General features: G+C 36.4%; 1 long non-coding RNA gene across 1 annotated transcript; it reads right to left on the bottom strand.

The window, feature by feature from the left end:
• Positions 1-1,690: 1,690 nt before the first annotated feature.
• On the bottom strand, positions 1,691-4,276 carry LOC147504020 (uncharacterized). The gene is made up of 4 exons (XR_015220327.1): positions 4,066-4,276; positions 3,890-3,962; positions 3,399-3,472; positions 1,691-2,029 (listed from the first exon to the last, which is right to left on the bottom strand). It is a non-coding gene; the product is annotated as an uncharacterized LOC147504020 (long non-coding RNA).
• Between the last annotated feature and the right edge of the window lie 19,766 nt (positions 4,277-24,042).

Below are 24,042 nucleotides of genomic sequence, written 5' to 3'. Positions count from 1 at the left end.
AATGAAAGAGTAGATGCATTTAGAAAAAAATGAAATTGCATAACCGTACCAAATCAACGTTTAATTGTAAGATACATGGCAAAGGCTCCCACTATCAAAAGGCACAATTTGTTTTGGTATGAGACACCACCACATACTAACACCTACAAAATAAACAACCACTTCAAAATAAAATGTCTACAAATTCCCACATACACCATACATTTGAAAATATTTGGGTGTACTAAGATTAATGTCTCAAACAACATAATAAGCACCTCATAACAAATCGTGTCGTAGGCACGGGTGATACCTAGTATCAAAATATAACGCAACAATCAAGGAATAGAACACGTACTCAAAACATACCATATGTTTAAGCGATAACCGAATTATATTCATTGTGCACAATGGTCTCTCCATCTGCATAATACACACCCTCTATTATCTAGCGAATTCATTGCGTCGAATCACAATGAGATTATTAAATAATGAGAGTTCATACGCCAAGATATTAATAGTTGCAGATGGACATGAACTTTCAAATTCTAATACAATGCAATAAGGAATTCATTCTTGCTACCTTTTGAAAATAGTCTTACTTTTACAATTGGTTTTAATTTTTTTAGACTAATTAATTCCTATGATCATGTTAAATCACTAAAGAAATATATTCGGATGCACAAATGGAATCTCCGATAAACAAAAAGGCATATCATTCATTAACTAAATTGAGTAAATGGATGAAGGAGGTTGTCGTCTTGGTAATGGTGTCAGCTGTGACTTTAGAGAAAATATTTTAAGATTAGTGACCCCAAACCTGTTTTAACGAAAGTTTTTTTTTGTGTTCCTTAATATTCTTAAGAAGAATATAATTTGTTGAGTTAACAAAAAACATATGCATGATTCATAAACATGTATATAAACGCATATCTAGATTAAATCGATTGGTTAATCAGCTAGGCATAGATTGTAAGTCCTAGAGCAATGCATTAAAAACACTTAGGCATCCAACACACGTAAGGCTTTCGTGTTATGTATTAGACATTTTTCACCAGCAGTGTTACGCAAGTATGGTATTCTAACTCAAAACTTTTTACTAATTTTAACAAAAGTAATGATTAGAAGTTGATATTTACGAAATTACGATTGGTTTGAGACTTGAGAAGCTAGAGTATTTTAATAGAATTACGATTGGTTTGAGACTTGAGAAGTTGAGAGAGGGTACATGAAACTTCTAAATGAGAAACAGACATATACATGGGCTTCACTCTCTCCAAAGAGAATGCCACCTAGGAGAGGACTATCCACGTTAGATGTACTCTATTTTAATATAGAGAGAGGTGATGGTAGATTAATTTATATCATTTAGAGAAAATGATTTTTTTTTTAAAACATGAAGACCAAATTATTTATAATGATTAAGAGAGTCTCTAGTTGATCCATCAACTATATGGTGAGTATTCTATATTTTCTAGATTTAGCACTTAATTTTTTTTTAGGAATTGGGGAAAAAAGAAAGAGCGAAAGAAACAAATATGTTGCCAGTTGTATGAAGTACCGGAAGAGATTGCATTTATGTAAAGAACCATGTTCTTTGTCACGCCCCGAGACCCCACACACACATCCCGAGGATGAGGAGTGAATCTCGAGGCTGACACCCAATTCTAACGAAATTTCGGTAGAGTTTCCTTTGTTTAATCGACATTCGTAAACCCTAAAACCTGTCATAAAACCTGTCATAACCCCTGAACATCTCAAAATTCATTCTTCCAACCATATATATATCCAACAACCACATATACTACTCTTAACTTTAAATACTACAGGGATATGACAATATCTACAAAACAAGGGAGCACTGTTGCCAAATACGATTATTACATCAAAATGGCCTAGCTCTCTATATATACAACAAAAGAAACTAGTCTCTCTATACAACCAAAAGTATGAACTTGACTCTGTCCTCGTTAAGCATAAGGAAATCCTTCCAAATCACCATAACCGTCATCACTAGGGTTAGGGAAAACCTCCTCCGCAACTGGCTCGTCTGAAATGTTAAGTAGGGTGAGCAAACAACTATGCCCAGTAGAAACACACATAGCCAATAAATAGTTACTTATAGAAAACATTTAAAACATGCAGGGTTTCCATAAAAGTATTCAAATATCGTGATTATATATATACATCACTAACTAGCAGAAATCATCTCGACATGCTTCATTGATATACAAAATATAGTTTTTCACAATCATCATACAACTATTATGGCCGTTGCATCCTATTAGAATGGTGAGGGTACGACTGGTACTCAGCCCCAGTCACAGACAATCTCGGTTCAGTACTTTCCAGTGTGAACCATGCACCGTTGTTTTCCTGATTTTACCGGCAGGGAGCTGAAATGCCATTGTTGTGTTCGTACACACAAAATCCCCAAAGCTTTTAGGGCTCAGGTGGGCCCTGTGACCATAACCCCCATACGGGATGTCACCTAACTTACGGTGGTCAACCATTCGACGACTGCAGACTGTTCAGGATCCTGACACACATCCAGGAGTGGACTAAACTCTCACTCATCGCGTCTAAACCTTATCGAGGTAGCATGTAACCCCACACAAGCTAATCACCATACAAATGGACACGCATACAAAGCATGGGTTATCTAGAAAAGTAGAAAAGGAATTCCCGGACTACATCCAGTGATGCATCCCTTTAAAGGTGGCCCACCACCTTGAAAGGTGTACACCACAGTTGGAATCCTAGAGCGAACTGCCGTCTCCGGAATTGCGACAACAGTTCCTTCTTTTTAGGAATTCACAATTCCTTTTCTAAATCCCCTCGTGATAAGCATAGTAATATCTATATATATACTCGTATTACCGATTGTTTTCCAAATACTATAGATACATATTTAGATTTTCTTTTAAAACTGTTGGTCCTGTATGTGTGAGTTCCTGAATTTCCCACATCGATCACATACAACCTATGACTCCCAAACGGGCCAGTCATAGTAAATGACAACCGATGATTCCCAAACGGCGAATCATCGTAAATAACAACGAACTCTATCCCGGGGACAATCCAGAACCTCACACATATTTACAAACAACCGGGTAATCCTCACCCGCATACAAAATCCATCTCTCTGTCTCCTTACTGAGACAAGAGACGCGAACCCTTCCCAAAACCAGTTTTTCTCTTTTAACAAAGAAAACAAATCTCCGCTACCCCGATTTTACCAAAAAAACCATTTCACACGAAAACTATCTATATATACAGTTTATATCGAGGAAATACAGTGCAAAACATGAATATCATATATACATGCATGGTTGATACGCAACTATCTATTTCCTATTTAAACAATTCAAATCATGCATGAAAATAAGCAGACCATATATTGGTATGTAGGTTCCTACCTTAGCAAGCTCCTTCTCATCAAGCCCACTTAACCAAATCGAGCCCGCTTAACCGAATCAACTCAAATTCACTCCTATAACAGCATATACATATACGTCGGTTGTTAGAATTGATCGAACAACGAGGAATTATTATCTAGCGTAAGCCGAGAAGAAATCTCGACGTTAAGAATTTGGTTTCGGATAAATTTTCATCTAACTACCGTTAACAGAGCTACAGGCCATTTCTGGCATTGTTCCTCTGACAGGGCTCTGTAGTCATTTACAGCCACTGTAAGACCGCACGTCAATGCCAATCATATCTATCAATCCCCCTAACTATTATGATTTTTCCCAACTCTAACTACAACAAATCCCACTCTTCAATTCACATTTAATCCAATACTACTAAGTGGGTGTTCTTTCTCACTCATTCGATACTCAACGTGATCTTAAACAAGTGTGAACTAGCATCAATGCTCTAAAATAGATTGAATATTTAAAATTCTTACCGAGTCAGCCGATCCCTCCTTAGTTTTCGGCTCCACCACTATTTCACTCCACTCTAGCTCCTCCAAACTGCCACTGCCCGAAGTACATCACCCCCAACTCAATTAATTCCATCAAGACAATCCCAAGCTATCTAAATCAAGTCTAAATAATTATTTGAAACAAAAATGAAACTCACCTTTCGCTGTGTTACGGCAAAATTCCAAATTTTTGTGAATCTCTACACTTGAATTCACTGTTTCTTAAGATTGGTGCGAAGAATTGTTGGTTTGAATCGATGGGAATTGAGAGAATTGAGTCTCTCTCTCTTAGGGTTTTAATGATTGGGCGAAATTGGAGAAAAAATTGTGTTTGTGCGATTTTGTTTGTCTGTGCGATTTTTGGTTGTTTTGTTTGGTGCGATTTGTTTGATTTTTCGTCTTTATTTGCTATGTTTAATTAAGGCCCAAGCCCACCATGACTAAATTAGGCCTAACGTCATACTTAGAGTCCTATCCACTACTCATTTGACGTCGCGTCGTAATTATTTTTCCGGCCCATCCCGCTAAATTTAATCTCCTATATTCTATCTCTCCGCAGGCTATAACAATAACCCACTCCTGCGTGTAAGCTGTTAACTCGTGCCAGCTTCGAACGCAGAAAACCTCTAACCGATATTTTTTGTCCAATTTTCGTATAATATTTGCTTATCTAACGTGGCTTAGGAGTCGGAGTTAAGTTTCCTTAAGTTACGTACGGTTGAAATATAAACCCGACGACCAATTTACATAAATGACCCTAGATTTGATATGAAATTTACAAAAATACCCTTAATAATAATTCAGGACTTTACATCCTACCCTCCTTAAAAGAAAATTCGTCCTCGAAATTAAATCATACCTTATTCCTCGAACAATTCTGGATATTGTTGCCTCATATCGGCTTCTTTCTCCCATGTTGCTTCCTCTACATTGTGATTTCTCCACAAGACCTTTACCAACGGAATGACCTTTGACCGCAATCTCTTTTCTCTCGCATCTAGAATATGAACTGGCCCTTCCGGATAGGTAATGTCTTCTTCCAACTCCAACGATTCCAAATTGACAACATGTAGTGGATCCGGCTCATACTTGCGCAGCATTGAGATATGGAACACGTTATGGACACGTGATAGCCTTTCTGGTAGCTCGAGCTTATAAGCTAGCTCAGAGATCTTCTGAATAATCAGGAATGGTCCCACATATCTAGGTGCAAGTTTCCCTTTCATCCCGAACCGCTGAATGCCCTTCTTCGGAGATACTTTCAAGAATACCCTGTCACCTTCATAAAATTCCAAGGGACGTCTACGCCTATCCGCATAGCTTTTCTGACGACTCTGGGCTGTGAGCAACCGATTCCGTATCACTCTAATCTTCTCGGTGGTGTCACTAACCATCTCTGGCCCCAACATAATACTATCTCCGGTTTCAGTCCAACAGAGAGGTGTTCTGCAAGGTCTGCCATACAATGCTTCAAACGGTGCCATACCAATACTAGATTGGTAACTGTTGTTGTAAGCAAACTCGGCCAATGCCAAATGAGTCTTCCAACTACCCCCAAAATCAAGCACGCAAGCCCGAAGCATATCCTCTATGATTTGGATGACTCTTTCCGATTGCCCATCGGTTTGCGGATGAAATGCGGTGCTGAATTTCAGTTTGGTCCCCAATTCCCTTTGAAGACTTCTCCAAAACGAACCGGTAAATTGAGTACCTCTATCTGAAATTATCGAGAGTGGTGCCCCATGCAACCTCAGTACATCTGACACGTAGATCCTACTTAGCTTTTCAGCAGAGTAAGTAGTCTTAACAGGTATGAAATGGGCAGACTTGGTCAGTCTATCAACAATGACCCATATAGAATCCATTCCCTCACTGGTCCTCGGTAACCCGGATACAAAATCCATGGTTATATTCTCCCACTTCCATTCCGGAATCTCCAGAGGTTTAAGAAGACCAGGTGGTCTATGGTGTTCAGCTTTCACCTGTTGGCATGTGGCACACTTCTTAACATATTCCGCAATGTGTCGCTTCATGCCCGGCCACCAAAACTGATGACGTAGATCTCTGTACATTTTGGTACCACCAGGATGAATGGTATACTTCGATCTATGTGCCTCCTTCAAGATACTATTCCGCAAAGAGTGATCAAAAGGTACCCAAATTCTTCCTCTGAATCTGATGCTTCCGTCTCCGGATTTTTCCCAATCAACATCCTCAGCATTATTCACATATCCTCGGTACCTAGGTCCATCCCTCGATGTATTCTGGGCATTCACAATCTCCTGGACTAAGGTGTTTTCTGCCGTCACTGTCATCTGTGCTAAATAACAGCACTTCTGAGGATCTCCACTTCCATTTCCCGTGATTTCAAAACCATAAGAAGCAGCAGACTCCAGCAATTGCCACTCCTTCATCATCATCTGAGCACAAACATGTTCTCGCTTCCTACTCAATGCATCGGTAACTACATTTGCTTTACCCGGATGGTATTGCAATGAGAATGTATAGTCTTCCATGTACTCAACCCATCTCCTCTGCCTCATATTCAAATCTTTCTGCGAGAACAAGTACTTGAGACTCTTGTGATCAGAGAATATTTCAAACTTCTCACCATACACGTAATGCCTCCATATATTTAAAGCATGAATAATCGCCGCTAACTCCAAGTCATGAGTAGGATAAGTCTTCTCATGGGCATTCAATTGTCTAGACGCATACGCTATCACTTGGCCTTCTTGCATTAGGACACATCCTAACCCGGTGTTAGAGGCATCAGTATAAATCACATAACTCTTCTCCGGATCTGGAATAGTCAAAACTGGCGCTGTTACCAATCGCGTCTTTAGCTCTTGGAAAGCTTTTTCGCATGCCTCAGTCCATTCAAACTTCACATCCTTCTGTGTCAATCTAGTTAAGGACGACGCTATGCTAGAGAATCCTTCTACAAAATGACGATAATAACCTGCCAATCCCAAGAAGCTTCTGATTTCCGTCGCTGACGTCGGTCTCGGCCAATTATTCACTGCCTCTATCTTTGAACGATCAACTGTTATTCCATTCTCCGATACAACATGCCCTAAAAACTTCATCTCATTCAACCAGAACTCACACTTGCTAAACTTGGCATAAAGCTGATGATCAACTAAGGTTTGGAGAACAATCCTCAAGTGTTCCTTAAGTTCAGCCCTAGTCTTGGAATAAATCAAGATGTCATCTATGAATACGATAACAAATTGATCTAAGTATTTCCACATCACTCGGTGCATGAGATCCATAAATGCAACTGGAGCATTGGTCAATCCAAATGGTAACACCAAAAACTCAAAATGCCCTAGCCGTGTTTGGAAAACTGTCTTCTGTATATCTTCTTCTCGAATTCTCATATGATGGTAACCTGTTCTGAGATCTATCTTCGAGAAATACTTGGCACCCCTTAACTGATCAAATAGGTCATTGATCCTAGGCAACGGATATTTGTTCTTGATAGTCACATTATTCAGCTTCCGATAATCCACACATAGCCGAAAAGACCCATCTTTCTTCTTCACAAATAACACCGGTGCTCCCCAAGGTGACTGGCTTTCCCTTATAAACCCCAATCTTTTCAATTCATCTAATTGGGATTTGAGCTCTCTCATTTCAAGAGGAGCCATTCGATAAGGAATCATCGAAATATAGGCGTTTCGGCGATTAGATCTATTACAAAATCTATCTCACGCCGGAGGCAATCCGGCAATGCATCCGGGAACACCGCAAGCAAACTCACTAACTATAGGAACAAGCTCGGAAGATTCAACTTCGCCCTTGAGACTAAGACCAGCTAACAATCGAGATCTATCATACTTGAAGTCAGACTTGGCCTTCACCACTTTCGAGATACCGTATTTCTAATCCCCTCAAACACACAACCTCGGTGTCCCTACTCTAAAAGCGTCACTGTTTTGGCAAAACAATCTACATGGGCATGATACTTCCCTAACAAATCCATCCCTACGATGATATCGAAATCTTTTAGGTCCATCACCGTTAGATCGACTATCATCTCCCTATCACCTATCTTTATCACACAATGGTGACAAACTTCAAAGAACATAGTTTTCTTTCCTAGAGGAGTAGATAAAATAAGGTTCCTCCCGGTATTAACTACTTCCAACCCAAGAATTTCCACCATAGTGTTAGAAATGAAGGAATGAGTAGCACCCGTATCAAACAAGACATGCACCTTATGAGTAAACAAACATATCATACCTTCCACCACTTGATCGGTAGCACTGATATCTGCCCCCATAGCATTATATACCGTGGCTTCCTCTTGGACTGATGCAGGATCCACAACTTCTTCCTCTGGCACTAGATAATACACCTTGCCCTGTGGTCTCTGTTCCACCCCTGAAGTTTAAATCTGGAATACAACAATTACATTTAAATCTGGAATACAACCTTGAAATCAAATAAAAAAAATAAGCAATAGAAAATAATAATAATATAGATAATAAAATGTTGCATCAATTAATGATATCGGTAAATCATTCAATGCAGATATTGCATATTTTGGATAAGAAAGTCCTCATATTTGCAATGGAGTCATTAGCATACATATCCAAAGTATTCGACAAAAAAAATACATATCCATCTAATAAAATCCATTTTCATCCATATGGAAAATAAATAAGAAAATTTGGCTACGTTGTAGATTATTAAACTAATTGAAGTATTTAAGAAGTTTACTGAGTGAGTTTTACATCTTTTCAGCATTTGTTTGTACAAATACACATAACACTGTAGTTTCATTGTATCATGATATTCTCGTACCTATATCTGAAAAAGAAAAAGAGTAAAAAAATAAGCTAATGACCAAAGACGGATCTAGGCATCTAAGTTTGGGGGCACAAATCCTTATAGATTCAAGCATTCATTATAGACTTATAATATTTGAATTAGCTGTTACTACTATATAATGGAGTCCCCCTAGATCCATCACTCATAATGAGGTAACAATGTTTTCAGTAATGTTGCAATCAAAGGATAGAGAAACCTAGCTCCTTACAACTATGAACTACCTCACCACATATTGCACAATTCCAAGTAGAAGACATGCACTTGGATTTTATAGGGTTAGTTGACGTACCGTCATAACTGGTCTTTCCTTGAACAATAAATTGTCACTATTCATAACACTAAATCTTCTTGAATAAATAATTATATATATTGGATTTTGAATTAAAAGCCCAAATCCTATTAGATCGAGTTATTAATTTTGATTTGGGCATTTTCTTTTGTTCATTTGTTTTTGTCTGCTTGAGTCCAATTAAACTATAATTACCTCTTATATATCGACATAAAAAATGAACTTACGTGTTTGTTTGTTTATTCCACGTGTAACTGACACTCACTAAGCTCTAAATTTTGAGTACATCTTTGATAACTTCATTTCCATATTGTCTTTCTCGGTTTTTAAGTGTTTCAACTCCTCCAATGAGCATTCACATGACACAAACTTAAAATCGTAGCTTGAAGTTAAGCTTCCTTCTTGAAGAACCTCGAGATCAGATGTAGAGTGAGAAATGTGAGCACAGCTGTCACACCCCGAATTTCGACAGAATTCGGGAAAACAATATTTGTTCCCGACTCTTCGATTTCCGAGGTGTGACGCACTCTCCACTTCCAAAAAACCATAAACAGTTTAAATATGCTGATAATTAAAAACCAATAAAATTTTTAATCTTAAACCAAAGTCCTCTTCATTACAAAACTTCACAAATAAGATTAGGTTACAACTCTCCTTTCAATAACTCTTTAATTAAAATTACAAATGAAAATACAAAAACATTGTTTATACTGAAAATCTATATCACCTCAAGGGAAAACAAAACCTATCTTGAAAAGTGACGCTAACGCCAACCACAAGCAGCAACCAACCTTCTTCAACACTAAACCTGTCAAGACTTATCAACTATGTTCATTTAATGAACACACTCGATAAGCAAACATGCAAATCGGGTCAGCATTATAAAAATGCTGGTGTGAGTAGCCCTAAAATACAACATATAATTATACATATATATACACAATCCATACGGCAGTTAGTTCCTCCATCGAGGCGCCTTAACTTTCAACGACTAATCCAACATCCTTAAGTACAATAATTAAGGCAGGTAGTTCCTCCATTGAGGTGCCTTAACTTAACCACACATAAAAGTATACACATAATAAATAAGGCAGGTAGTTCCTCCATCGAGGCGCCTTAGGTTCAACAAAACAAATAACCAACCAAACGTATTATATACGTACCGCATTCCATGCTCAATTACAGAGTGGGTCGTCTCTGCCCAAGTAATTAATTTGACCCACCCTTCTGCAAAACCATATATAATCATCTATCTAAAGATACATCATTAACCAACATATTACCATAATTATATTAATTAAGGCTTTTGTTGCGTGTCCCTAAAATCACGTCATATCTATGTCTTACCTAGTTTCCCTGGCTACTACAATCACTTCCCAACGCCGAACATGTACATCAACATATTTAGAAATATCTCAATCATATCTCATAACCATTTTCATTCTTTCACGTGCCAATATATTATTGCACTAAGCCACAATCCCGTGGGAAAATATTCACCAATACTATATTACCTCATAGTAGCATCTCACATATATAATAATGAAGCGTTTATATAAAGTTCTCAAAGATATTGCATTTAATCGATATTTTATCATATGATATCCTTTAACAGAACAACAATTCCAACATACCCCATAATGTCACAATAGCTCAAAACATACCGCATAACATTTTATAGTGTTTTAGGAATAATAATATCTCCTAAAGTTTCTATCTCATCACGTGTCAAAATATACACAATATCAACGTCAAATCTTTCCTAGATACTGACAACCAAATTATACCCTTTTCGACAATATTTTATTACTACATTTGTCCATATTCTTAAATATATGAAAAACGGGAAAAAGTCAACATTCCACGGTCAACGGTCAAAGTCAAAGTCAACACATCAAGGTCGAAGTCAACACATCATGGTCGAAGTCAACACATCATGGTCGAAGTCAACACATCATGGTCAAAGTCAAACTGTCATTGTCAAAGTCAAACTGTCGTTTCCATGTTCGATAGGTTCGGGGTCATAGCCATGGTTCATGGCTAAGGTCAAAGGTGCATGGCTCATGGGCTCATGACTAAGGAAACGGTTCGGACCCAACTAGCCGAGCCCAAACCTTAGAACCCGAAATTCTGAACATTTAAAGACCCAATTAGATCCATTTTAAGTTATATGGACCGGCCCCAAAACTAACTTGAAACTGGTCCAAAGAAAATCAATTAGTTTTAGCCCAAACAACTTAACCTAAACTGGGCCCAAACTAAACCAAAACTGGTCCACAACTTAATCTGGAACTGGCCAACACACTACTAGATTTCGGCCCAAAACAAAACAAAGAGAACTGGCCCAAAACTTAACTTGGTTTGGCCCAAAGAAAACCAATTAGAAAAGGCCCAAACAAAATAAGGCTTTTGGCCCAACCAATTTATTCCAAAACCGGGCCCAAGGCCCAAGCCCAAGCCGACCAACAGGTCTTCTTCCTCACTAGCTACCACCACCAGCAGCCCAAATTTCCGGCCACCACCATCTCCCATTTCAACCAACCGAAATCACTCCTAAACACAAACCCTATAACTTTACTAAAAACCAAAAACTCAATTCTTAAATTTAAAATCCTCAACCAAAACTGGATCTGGAATCTTCATGCCGCCATTAACGCTTGTTTCAAACTTCCACCACCCCCATTTGCATCCCTTACACACTACACTAGCCACCCAACATCGTCCAACCCAACACCACCACAGTTCATTTAATCAAATCCGCTGGGCGATTCTCTGGCCGCCATTAACAACGGTTCAAGCTTTCTCCAAACTCCAACAGCCCACCCAACTCTCCAAATCATCAATCAATCCCATAACAAAATACAACAGTTTAACATCACAATTAAAAAAACATAGTTTAAACAAATATGAACAGGACGATTCCGTTCCTTTGGCTGGGCGACACCATTGACGCCCCTTCAGAGCTTGAACAGCTTAAGTTCAGAGTTTCCAAAACCACAACCAAATAGAGTTTAAACGAAACACAAGCCGACATCTTGCTGTGGGGCTTGTGCCGCCATTAACAGCTTCTCGAAGCTTCGACAGTTCAATGTCAATCTCCGAGTCTCAACAGAGTTTCAAAATACAGTTTAACCAATTTTAACAACGACAGCACGAATGCTAATAACAAAATAATGAACCGAAAATATGAGCAGAAACTTTTTAAAAATTATCGCGGTACCGCGAAAAACTATAAATTCGGTGAAATAGCAAAAATAGCTACTCACCTTTACTAACAGCTCGACGAATTGTCATCGTCCGAATTGTCGCGCTCCAGCGCTCTAGCCCACGAGCTTTTATCTCCGCCTCCATTTTTATTATTTTTTTATTCTCTTAAAACCCTATTCTCTAGAACAATGTGATTATATACTTGGGTTTGAAACCCAAGCCCAACACAGACTCGGGCCCAGAAACCAGGCCCACATATCCCAAATCCAATCCAGCGAATTTTAAATAAATAATTAAATTAATTAATTAATAAATAATTACATATTTTAAATACGGGCGTTACAGCTATACACATCTCAAAAAAATCTCGTCCCGAGATTCGGAAGTAAAGTAATCTATACGAACAAATAACATTGGTTATTAACTTAGAACTTACACAAGAATGTACGTAGATTAAACTTAAGCAAGATAACGTTGATATTAATTATTTTTAAATAATTCCATAATATATGTCCTCATGCCATTACAAAATCTATTATAGCTTAACTGGCTATATTAAAACAAATTATTACTGTCACTTAAACGCAAGATAAATATATCATTTCTCATTATAATAATCCGTAATGCATAACGAAAGCAGGAATGCATACAGTTCAACCATCTCAAGCTTATATATATATATATATATATATATATATATATATATATATAAACAACTTCGGAACCCAACAGTGCAAAGATCAAATTTTTAAAAAAACATTATATGTAGTGGATTGAGTACTTGTGGAGAAAAAAAAAATAGTCATAAAGAAGAAGGCAAAAAAAGGCATAACATTATAGGAGACATGAAAAGCATGAATACTTGATGAAGAAGAGTTGAGATTTGGTTACGCAACATGAAAAAAAGGCATAATATATACCTCTTGAACTTTTGAGAATTTGAATTTTCCTAAGAGAGTTTGAACAAACATAGGCTTTATGTTTGAACTTTGCAGACAACCAATTTTTTTGGTATAAAAATGAGTTGTTGGAAAGTTATAGACCCATAAGAATGGAGCCCTAACGAAGATGGGCACTTGTCGAACGTTGCATTGCAACGCTTCAACTGAAAGGTGCACATAGTTTTGTGCAATGAGTTGTATTGTGATAGTAGTTACTGTAGTTCTTAAAGAAAAACCAAATGTATTAAACCCCAACATAGTATAAAAAGAAATATCTAAAGGCAGCCCTATATATGTCACTCTTCAGCTATGGTTATTGAATTCATTGCCCTAAAAATCAATATGCAACCTTGCTCCACACTTCTCAATCTTCCCTTTGAAGTGAATTGAATCTTCCTACATTACCAAAATGTTATACATAATATGCTATCGATTCTCCGTAAAACCAAAATGCTAAGGGATTCACACCATGCAACTATTAGAAACTACGAATATACAATTATATACCTAAAGTTTGTGACTTTTTTGAAATTTTTTGACAGAGTCTCCTCTGTATTTTGGACATTTCATAAATATAAAACCTGTCATAACCTAAAAATTTAAAACAATATACTTCTCATTGATTAACCTAACTACTTAACCGTCTTGACGAATGCCAAAGCAGTTAAATAACTGGTTTAAAAAATGAGATCACTGCAACATTAAGACTTAGTACAGCAAAGAACTTGAATGTCTCGACTAATGCCAGATCATCCAAGCACCTCGTACAAATATACTTCTCATTGATTAACCCAGCTACTTAACTGTCTCGACGAATGCCAGAACAGTTAAATAACTGGTTTAAAAAATGAGATCACTGCAACATTAGAACTTAGTACAACAAAGAACTTGAATGTCTCGACTAATGCCAGATCATCCAAGCACCTCGTCCAAAGCCATTACCGAAAACACATATTAAATATATACTTTCGAGCCCAACCCCCCAATCCTCGAACAATTATATACCTAAAGTACGTGACTTTTCTGAAAAATTTCAACAGAGCCTCATTTGTATTTTCAAAATTTCATAAATATAAAACCTATCATAACCTGAAAATTTAAAATGATATATTTCTCATTGATTAACCCAGCTACTTAACTGTCTCGACGAATGCCAGAGCAGTTAAATAACTGGTTTAAAAAAATGAGATCACTACAACATTAGAACTTAGTACATCAAAGAACTTGAATGTCTCGATTAATGCCAAATCATCCAAATACTTTGTACAAAGCCATTACCGAAAAGACAAATTAAATATATACTTTCGAGTTCCATAGCTATCAAAAGGTTTACATCATTAACAAATTCGAATGAAGACATACCTCTTTTGACTCAAATTTTTCCAAAAAACTTAAACCGTACCAAACTCCTAATAAAAAAACCCCAACTCCATGAGCCACAAAGTCAAAAGTTAAAACCAACCCAACACGGCTAACAAAATATACTATGGCAAACAGTAAAATTCAAATGTACGAAAAAAAACGATGTTAACCTATAATTCAGGTTAGTTCTTCGAGATTTGATAAACATGCTACTCATTGAAATCACTGTTTAGCGACAATACCATCCCTGTATATAAACAAAATCTGAATAGCTTCTTGAATCTTACAAAAAACAATATCAACATTCATCACGTACAAATCTCAGATTAATTAAAAGGCTACTAAAAAAAAATATCAAGTCATGTCTATTTTGTGTAAACAACACATAAGTGGTTTCCATGTAGTTCATATACACTTCAATAAGTTTTAAAAAAAAGCCGCTTTGAATGGGTGTTGAAAGCCTAGAAAGACTTCTCTATCAAAAACCTAACTTCTTAGAATTCATCACATGGTTTCCGTCCAGTAATGACAGAATGTGTGACTTCATTTAGAAAAGTTGTGCGACTCCCCAAAGGTTAGCCTGGGGATCCTTTTAAGAGGAACTTCAGTTGGGCCTTTTATTCACTATGGTATATCTAGAAGGGTCATTAATATAACTAAAAGTCTTAATGCTGCAACTTTGATTAGTTCCATGTAGAGCAATGTTAGCATGTTGGTCTTGCACTCTAGATATGAGACTCAGTGTGTTAATGATGACCTAATCTGGTGTTTGTGTGTTTCAATTTTCAGACTCGGGTCTTGATTTATCTCAAACCCCAATTTCTTATGCCTTGCCAATTAGACAACATAAAGCAAGAGTACTCCGAGCATAAGAATTTGTGAACAACTAAAAAAACTTTGGGATTAAAAGTTCTATAAACATCAACAGCGTAATCCAAGTAATTATTTCACATGCCTAAACAGTCCCAAAAAACGTCCCACCAACAATTCACATATGCTCACGAAAAATGAAATACTCGCACGAAAGTAATCCAATGTAATTTTTATCATGGACCAAGTTTGTTTTATTAATACTTTATATAATCATATAATTGTAATGTTATTCAATTTCAATCCATCAGTTATTTCCACAACCACAGGGGTCCACTTTCATGAACTTAGATTCTTAAAGTCTGAATAAATAAATAAAATAAATGAATAAAAATAAAAAGAAAAAAACAACGTAGCATGCATGTTGGTATGTAGAAAAAAGAAGTTGGGAAACAAAAAAGCAGCTTCCTCTCTTCAGTAGTTTTAATGAACAGATTTAAGTTGGAAAAAAACTCCAAATAGGTCATGTTTAGACATTTGCTAAAAAGCAATGGTTGAAATGACAGTTAGTTATGGCATCAGAATTCATGATAAAACTTTCACTCAATATGAAACAATAAATGCATTACCCGAAGCTTTTCACTGGTGAAGTCAGCTTCCTTCAAAGGTTGATTTGCATTTGTGCATTAGGTACTTACATGTTGCTCTGCAAATAAAGCAGCCCTAAAAATCCAAGTATTCTATCAGTTTGTTGCTATCAATTTGATCTTTTTCACTGAGCATCAACAGTAGTAGTTTAATGGAGGTGAACATACCCATTAAAGCATCTTTGTGGTAGCAAGGACTTCTATTTGCTGGGGAAGACACCATAATGCCTCGAACTTAATTTATTGGAAGTCTACTGGTTTGAACCCAATATCTCAGAGTTGCAATGGGTTGAACACAGTGCCCAAGTTTATTGTGTTTGGAGTGAATGCTTAACAAATATAAGTTTAATTAATCGATATAAATTTAGAATTTAGTCGTTTATTTCCATAGTTTCATTAATATTGATCAATTCTTCTAACTTAGTGACTTATCAAACCAAAAGGAAAAAAAACAATGAAAATCAAAAAGAAGTAATACACACCTATAGAGAAGATAAAACTACAACATTCATTACCATGAGATATCAAGAGAGACATAAAACTACAACATAAAATTGATAATTAAAACAAAAAATATGATAGATTAGAAAGAAAACCAAAATTTTATTTAATGAAGTACTTGAAAATTGAAGATATCAATAGATGTTTGCTTCAAAAGCCTTTGTTAGTTGTCCTCTGCTTCACTTTTTCTCAACCATTTTGGCACTCGTTTATTATTCATACCAGGTAGAATTGGCACTTGCAGATGTCACTCTAATTGGCATTAATGTAATCATTGAATGCCCTGTAGTGCAAGCTGCAATCATCAATCCAGAAGCTGTAAATGCAATCCAGATTCCAGAAGCACTTCCCATGGTGGGTGCAGTAGTGGCAGCAGCCACAACCATAGTCTCAGTTTGAATGGTATGAGGACCCATTATATCATAGACAAATTGATTGTTCAATACCTAGTGAGTTTTATGCTAAAAAGAGTACAAATGTTAGCAAGAAGAAAGAAAGAAAGCATGTATAGATAGGATAAATAGACTATTGCTTACCGTGATACAACAATACAAATATGTTTTATTTATCGCAGTACCAGGTAGTATGTTGACGTGTAGATTCTTATTTGTACACGTGATCTTATATTCTCCCATTTTGCATAAAGGAAGCAAAACAAACTGGCCACTTATATTTTTAGTAGAATGAAGGAGATAAATTGGTGTTAACTTATGCTAAGAACCCATGAAAAGAGATCTGGTAATCAGTATATGACGCGTTTTTGAAACTAAAATTTCATGCAAAATAATATACATAAACAAATAACAGTACAATCTCACTATCTCAAGCAAGAGAGTATGAGTTACCCTTCTCGGAGGGGCATGTCTGTTAGGAATGTCGAGGACAACACCAGTTTCATGTAAGTTATGGTGGTTAAACATGAGAAAATGGTTAGCATAAAAGGCTTCGAATGGGTGTCATTATATAAATTATTCTGAAAAATATTTGCTACTATAATATATATAAATAATATATTGATTGTTCATTCAAATTTCCATTCATAACAGATTAGAGTAGATATACGTGGACAACCCCAATGAGCTTGAAAAAGGACTGCTATTTTAACTGAAACGATAAGAGCTACGCCCTTTTAAAATGCATTGAACAATAAGAACTTCGCTAACATTAAATCCATCAAAATAAACAATGATGCTGAGATCATTTTCTCAAACACCAAGCAATGCGAAGGTGGGATGCTAGAAAACCCTTAATACACCCGAATGTAATAAAAGCACACATGAATCAGATGTGTACTTTCATAGAAAGAAAACCCAAACAAACTACACTAACAGAGAAGAAATACACATATGTAAAGTACATGGCTGTCGACGGCGTAAATATTCGACTGCTGATTGCAAGACAATTCAAAAGCCTTTCAGAGATTATGGACAAAAATGAGAAAGAACATATTTATACATATTTTGGATTGAGAGGAGATGACTTAAAGACCTATACCTTACGATACTAAACTTGTGATAGTTCAAATCAATACCAATTACAACAATTCACTACATATAAATAAATAAATAAAAGAGATCTAAATCCCAATCATAAAAACTCGCCTATCAAACACGGTTGAAGCAGAAGTAACAACAAATAACACCTGTCTCAAATGAATCCACAAAGATGATGACGCCACTGAATAAGAAGAAGATAAATTTGAAGTCTGGGTTCTTCTAATATCAGAAAACAAAAAAAACCCAACATTAAACGAAATTCGGTATAGAGGGATTTGAGAAATGTTGCCACCATTGTTTTTTTAGAGCTCTTGCCTATTTTGAGATTTGAGGCCATCATTTTACTTCATTGAAGTTTGAAGGGATTGAGTTTCTGTTGACATGGAAATAAGAGGAAGAGAGAGGTTTGGCAATAAGGCAGTGAAATTAAGGAACTGAATAGAGAATGGTTTGAGCCTAGTAGCCATTTCTGTTTTGTTGTTGAGAGAGGCGAGAGAATGAATTGAACCTTTAAGCCAACCTTGATTTCCTTTTATATTCTTCAATTCAAGTCGGTAATTAGAGTTAGTAACGGTGGAGGTGGAGGGTTTTTGTTTTTGTTTTTTTATCGGTAAAATTAGGACATATATATTGATAAAAGAAAAACAATTACAAAAAGGATGAGATATCCAAACTACAAATAATAAAAAAGAAAAACTTAAAAACAAAAAATCATTCCCTAGGTTCCACACCTCGAAACTTACTACAAAGAAAGAAAAGCATTGGAATTAGAACATGAATGACTCCCATCTACACACAAAGTACTCAAAAGGAATGTCTTGGGTCTCCTCATCCACCTTAGACCAGAAATATAGAAAGCCATTAATGACGGTGGAGGTGGAGGTTGGGAAAAAGAAGAAGAAGATGAAGATTTGTTTAGATATTGACCTTTGGATTAGATAAATCTTAAGCGGCCAAGACGATGCCACGCAGACATTTTGATAGTAGGTGTCACACAAATGTCCACTTCAGCACCACATAAGCTTATGTTAGGAAACCTATATATGTCCACAAACATATTTTGTAACGGAAACACACCGGTGGCCGAAGGTGAAACGTCCAAGAATGTTGATGGCCATAATTGATCGAAATAAAAGTTCATGCCAAAGTGATAAAACGTGCAAATTTCATGATACTAAGCATCAATTTATTTCGTATTATTTAGGGTATAAGCAAGAAAACCATTCCTACTAAAATCCTCCACCATATTAATTAAATACACTCAAACGATCTCCTAGCAACAACTATATAATACTATAGGAAACTGTTCAACATATGCTGCAAAAGCCTAACCATACTTGATAACATTGTCTCCCTCAAGGTCCTCTCCATTCTGCACAGAAATACACCGAAAAGGAAGGACGCAACTGGAAGGCTCAGGGTAAAGCTTTGAGTATACTCTGAGACAATCAATGCTCTTAAGACGGAGACAGCTTAAATGATTAATCCTTTTCATGACTCTAAGCGTCTGATGACAAAATCTATTGATCATAAGTAAAATATGTACAATTGGAATACGACCATCGGTTTGTATTTCCTTCTGAAAAAGGATGGAAACTAATGACGCCTTCTAACATGTATTACATCTAATTGTGTGAAAACCATAATCCTTAGGCCACATAATCAATATTAGAGCTATATAAAATCCTTATATGACCTACTTGGCAACTCAATAAAAAAATAAAAATAAAAATACTGACCTTGGACTCTGTTGATATCAGAAGGATTGATAGGTGCAGCTAACATGTTGACGCACACTTGGTTTTCTTTAATTTCCATACCTAGAAGATTTACTATTCTATTTCAAATGAATGAACTCCTATTAGTAACACAACACACTTCAAACAGAGAAAGAAAGAAAGAAGGGAGATATTTGAAGCTACCTAGAGACGTGATCAGGTGGTCCGTGTTGCTCGTAAACCACTGCTTTCGATGGTGGAGACATCATGTTTGTTGAAGAATAAGTTCGAACACTCACCAACATCTTTCTCAGTCCTCCCTGGAGTGGTAGACTCGCTTTCATCATTGTCTCTACTATTTTCTTTGCTCACTCGTTTGTTTTTTTCTCATTGGAAGGAAAAAAAAATATCAAAATTGAATGGAAATTCAGGCCTCAAATAAATAGAAAAAAGTTAAACAAAAAAAAAACTTGGCATGTCGTTGATAGGGAGGAAGTGAAGAAAAAATAGGGTGTGAACTAAAAGCCAAGGTTAGCGCATCTTCATTTTGGGGTAGAAACAATTCAATAATACGAAAAATTGTGAATAATTGATTAGAAAAATTAAAAAAACTTGCTTGACTGACTTGACTTATACCGAGTTTAGGACAATAAATTGTTTTTCCGAGAGCGATTAATGGAGAAGGAGGCAATCCGTGCACTTTTTGTATTAATGGAGAAGGAGGCACGGGAATCGTCACAACTGTTCAGAAGGGTAGATGATTTTGGCGTGACTAAGAATTGAATTCTATATATATTAAATAATATAAGAAAACATAGTGAAAATGAAAAGGCGATCTTCTAAATAAGTTCTCAGTCTTTCACCTGGCACTGGCTCACAACTTCCTTCTGAAAACAACGGATCTCCAAATTACCTAGTCGGAGGGCACTTTGATCATTACGTGTAGGCAGGGCCGACCCTGACTCAGGAGACTCAATGAAATTGAAAGAGATTACACTAAAGTATAGTAAATTTCTATATGAAAGAGCTCTTCTCCTATCTTCTGAACCGCTTTTGAATTCATTTAAGGGATCCATAACTGTTTGAAATAGAATAGAATATAATCTTATATGCACTCAAATAGAAATGAGATCGATCTCACCTCCTTCTCATTCAGATCTTAATCTTCCGCCTGCGGAGACCTAAACTGATCGGAATCCAGAACCTGAGGTTCAGCCAAAATTTATGGTGGGGGTAGATCATTCTTTAGCTACATAATGGCAAATAAAGTCAAAGACCCAACCAACCCTAGCCGCCGCCTTAAGAGAGGCCGACACCTCCCTCCCTTCCATTGTGGCTTGAAAGAAAGCAAGCCACCTTGTTTTTGGCAATGAATGGAATCAATAGATCGGCAGCGCAGTAGAGTATTCGACTGAAACTCCTGCTTGATAAAAAATATAGAATTTATACTCCATATGTGAAGTCTGAAGACTAGTTGGCGGTTTCATTCGATTTGTTGTGGATTGGATGATGGAGATGGCGAACAATTGAAAAACCAAAAAAAGACAAAAACCAGGGGTGTAATTCGAAATCAACAATTTCTTGAGTTACTACTTTGGAGGAGAGCATAGGGAGAAAAGAGAAATAATTTTTTTCGGTAAAGGTTGGGGTGGGGTATTGAGTTTTGACGAAAGGTTTTTTTTATCTTTTTATTAAAAAATGTGTCTATCTAATAGAAAAAAAGGGCTATAAACATATGAGTTATGTATCTCTTAAAACATGATTAATTGTTCAAAAGGGGAAGGAGATGGGATTTCATAATTTTGATGTGTTAGGACACTAAAATCAAATTTTACTCGGCTGATGCCTTCTAACTGTCTAAAAAACTTGAACAGCTTACCATCATCCTATGGTATAAAAATCAATTTCAGATTCATTGTCTAATATGTGTGCTTCACAACTTGGGCAAAAGATTAAAAAAAAAAAAAAAAAATGAATCATCTTTGCAACACAGGAATAATAAGAACAGACATACTAACTATGAAGAATGGAATAATATGAAAATAGTTACCAGTCGATCCCGCTCAGGTAGAGCTTTCCACGCATCTGACACCATATGTCGAACCTTCTGGTCCTTCCCATATTTTGTCTTTAATTGTTATATTTAATTGAAGTTTGTAGAGAATAGATTAGAGGAAGAGAGAGGTTGGGAGGGCGAACAATGGTTTTTCTTTTGGAATTTCTGTTTTTAGGTTTATTTTTCTTTCGCAGACGTGCGAACAATTGAAAAGGGCGTGGATTTGCCTTTCTTTTCTGCTGAAACTGACGTGTCCACCTCAGAGATAAAAAAAGGGCTGACGTGTTTCATTGGGAGCATTCTCGACTGTTGAGTATTAATGGTCTTTGATGACATTTTTTGTAAATGTTGTTAGATATGCTATATTACCACCTGCAACACTTTTAAGACAATTTAGTTTTTCTTTATGTTCAGAATTTAGTTTCATAAGCTTTTTCTTTTAATAATATCATCCAACTAATTTAGATGAATTGGATTAGCTCTAAGGCATTAGATTCACAATTCTTTTTCAATAAACAGGTATTAGCTTCACTAATCACTATATATTTGTGAAGAAGCACAATCGATAAACAAATTCTTGATTATTTGTAGCTATTTGAATTGCGAAAATGATCATTTCTACATCAAGCAGTATAGACATGCGAACACAACTTTTTTTTTAAAATTTTTTGAAACATTTCATAAACAGGGAAGACATAAAAGTATGGTAAGCATTTGACAAAAACTAAGAGCATCTTTAGGAGAGAAACCAAGAAAACACCAAATATTTGAACCAAAACAAATACCAAACCAAAAAAACACCAACCAACTTCAGGAGCGATATCAAATAGTTGACATCAAATGTCGCGGTTTTGGATAAACCGCGCCGTATAGCCCACGCAGCTTTCCCAAAACCGCGCCATAGACTCCCACCACAGAAGCCCAAGCCCACGCGGTTTTCCAGAAACCGCGTGATGTGTCACACATCAACTTTCTTCTTTCTTCTCTTTTCAAATCTCTTGTGCGGTTTTCGTAAAATCACGTGATTGAAGCCCACACTCTAGCCCAAGCCCATGCGGTGTTCGAAACACCGCGTGGTTTTTCCAAAACCGCGAGAGAGATTTGATACAACACCAAAGCAAATACCAAATTTTGGCCGATTTGGTGTTTGCTTTGGTGTTTTCATCAACATGTGTCTCTCCTGAAGATGAAAAAACACCAAATTATTGAAAATTTGGTGTTTGATGCTAGGATAGTATCTCACTTAAAGACTCTTTGCAAAACCATAGCAAGCCAAATAATGCAACTCCCCATCAAATTGAATTAAGTTATCTTTCGCGTCACGGGAGAAATACATGTTAAAACACCTCAATCCTAATTCAGTGCCATTTTCAACATTGAATCAAGTTATCTTGCTATGTTTTTGAAGGTTATATTATTAACGGAGTATGAACAATGATTGTTCATATCCTTTTTTGGTATGAACACTGATTGTTCATACGAGTGTTTGGTATGAATCACCGAAGTATTTTTTATTTGTGATTTTGTCTATTTATTTTGGCAGTTTTATATGCATCATACTGTGATTGGTGTTTTTTGCTACAATGGCAGCACTTTTTCTATTCGTATTGAGTTGAATTCTTCTATTGATGGTGTTACACAAGAGTTATGTGGCAAATGGCCTGAATTGGGATTGAGGTGTTTTAATATGTATTTCTCCCGTGACGTGAAAAATAACTTGATTCAATCTGATGGGGAGTTGCATTCTTTGGCTTGCTATTGTTTTGCAAAGAAGATTCTAATTATGGAGATTAATTTGGTTCTTTGTGTGAGTTTGTTGATTACCTCTAGTTATGCTAGTTATGCAAGTTCATCAAGTTGTGGTGGTGGTGGTGAGGTTATTGCTCATAAAACTTACAAGTCTGATTTTTGGTGGCGTAACTTTGATGGCGGTGTTGGGCAATAATTTGCTTTATGTGCGCCTGAGTTTCTCCATAAATTGATAGAGTTTTCTATTGTGAGTTGTTACATATATAAATTAATCAAGAATGTGGAGTTTAGAGTGACCGCAATTTGTGAGAATAAGAATGAGCGAAAATGTGAATGGTGTTTACACTCTTGCGATTCATATAGATGTTTTGAGATTAAGAAGATTAATCTCACACACATTTGTGGTTTTGCATTTAAAGACTACAACCATTCACCTCTCACTTCTTATCTTATAAAAACTCATATTTTAGATTTTGCTAGAGATAAACCCTTTTTGTCATTGGCACTGTTGAAGTCATGT

This window comes from Coptis chinensis, chromosome 4, assembly GCF_015680905.1.
Source record: "Coptis chinensis isolate HL-2020 chromosome 4, ASM1568090v1, whole genome shotgun sequence".
Lineage (NCBI taxonomy): Eukaryota > Viridiplantae > Streptophyta > Magnoliopsida > Ranunculales > Ranunculaceae > Coptis > Coptis chinensis.
Note: the sequence above shows the minus strand (reverse complement) of the source record. Positions and strands in the feature narration are given on the sequence as shown.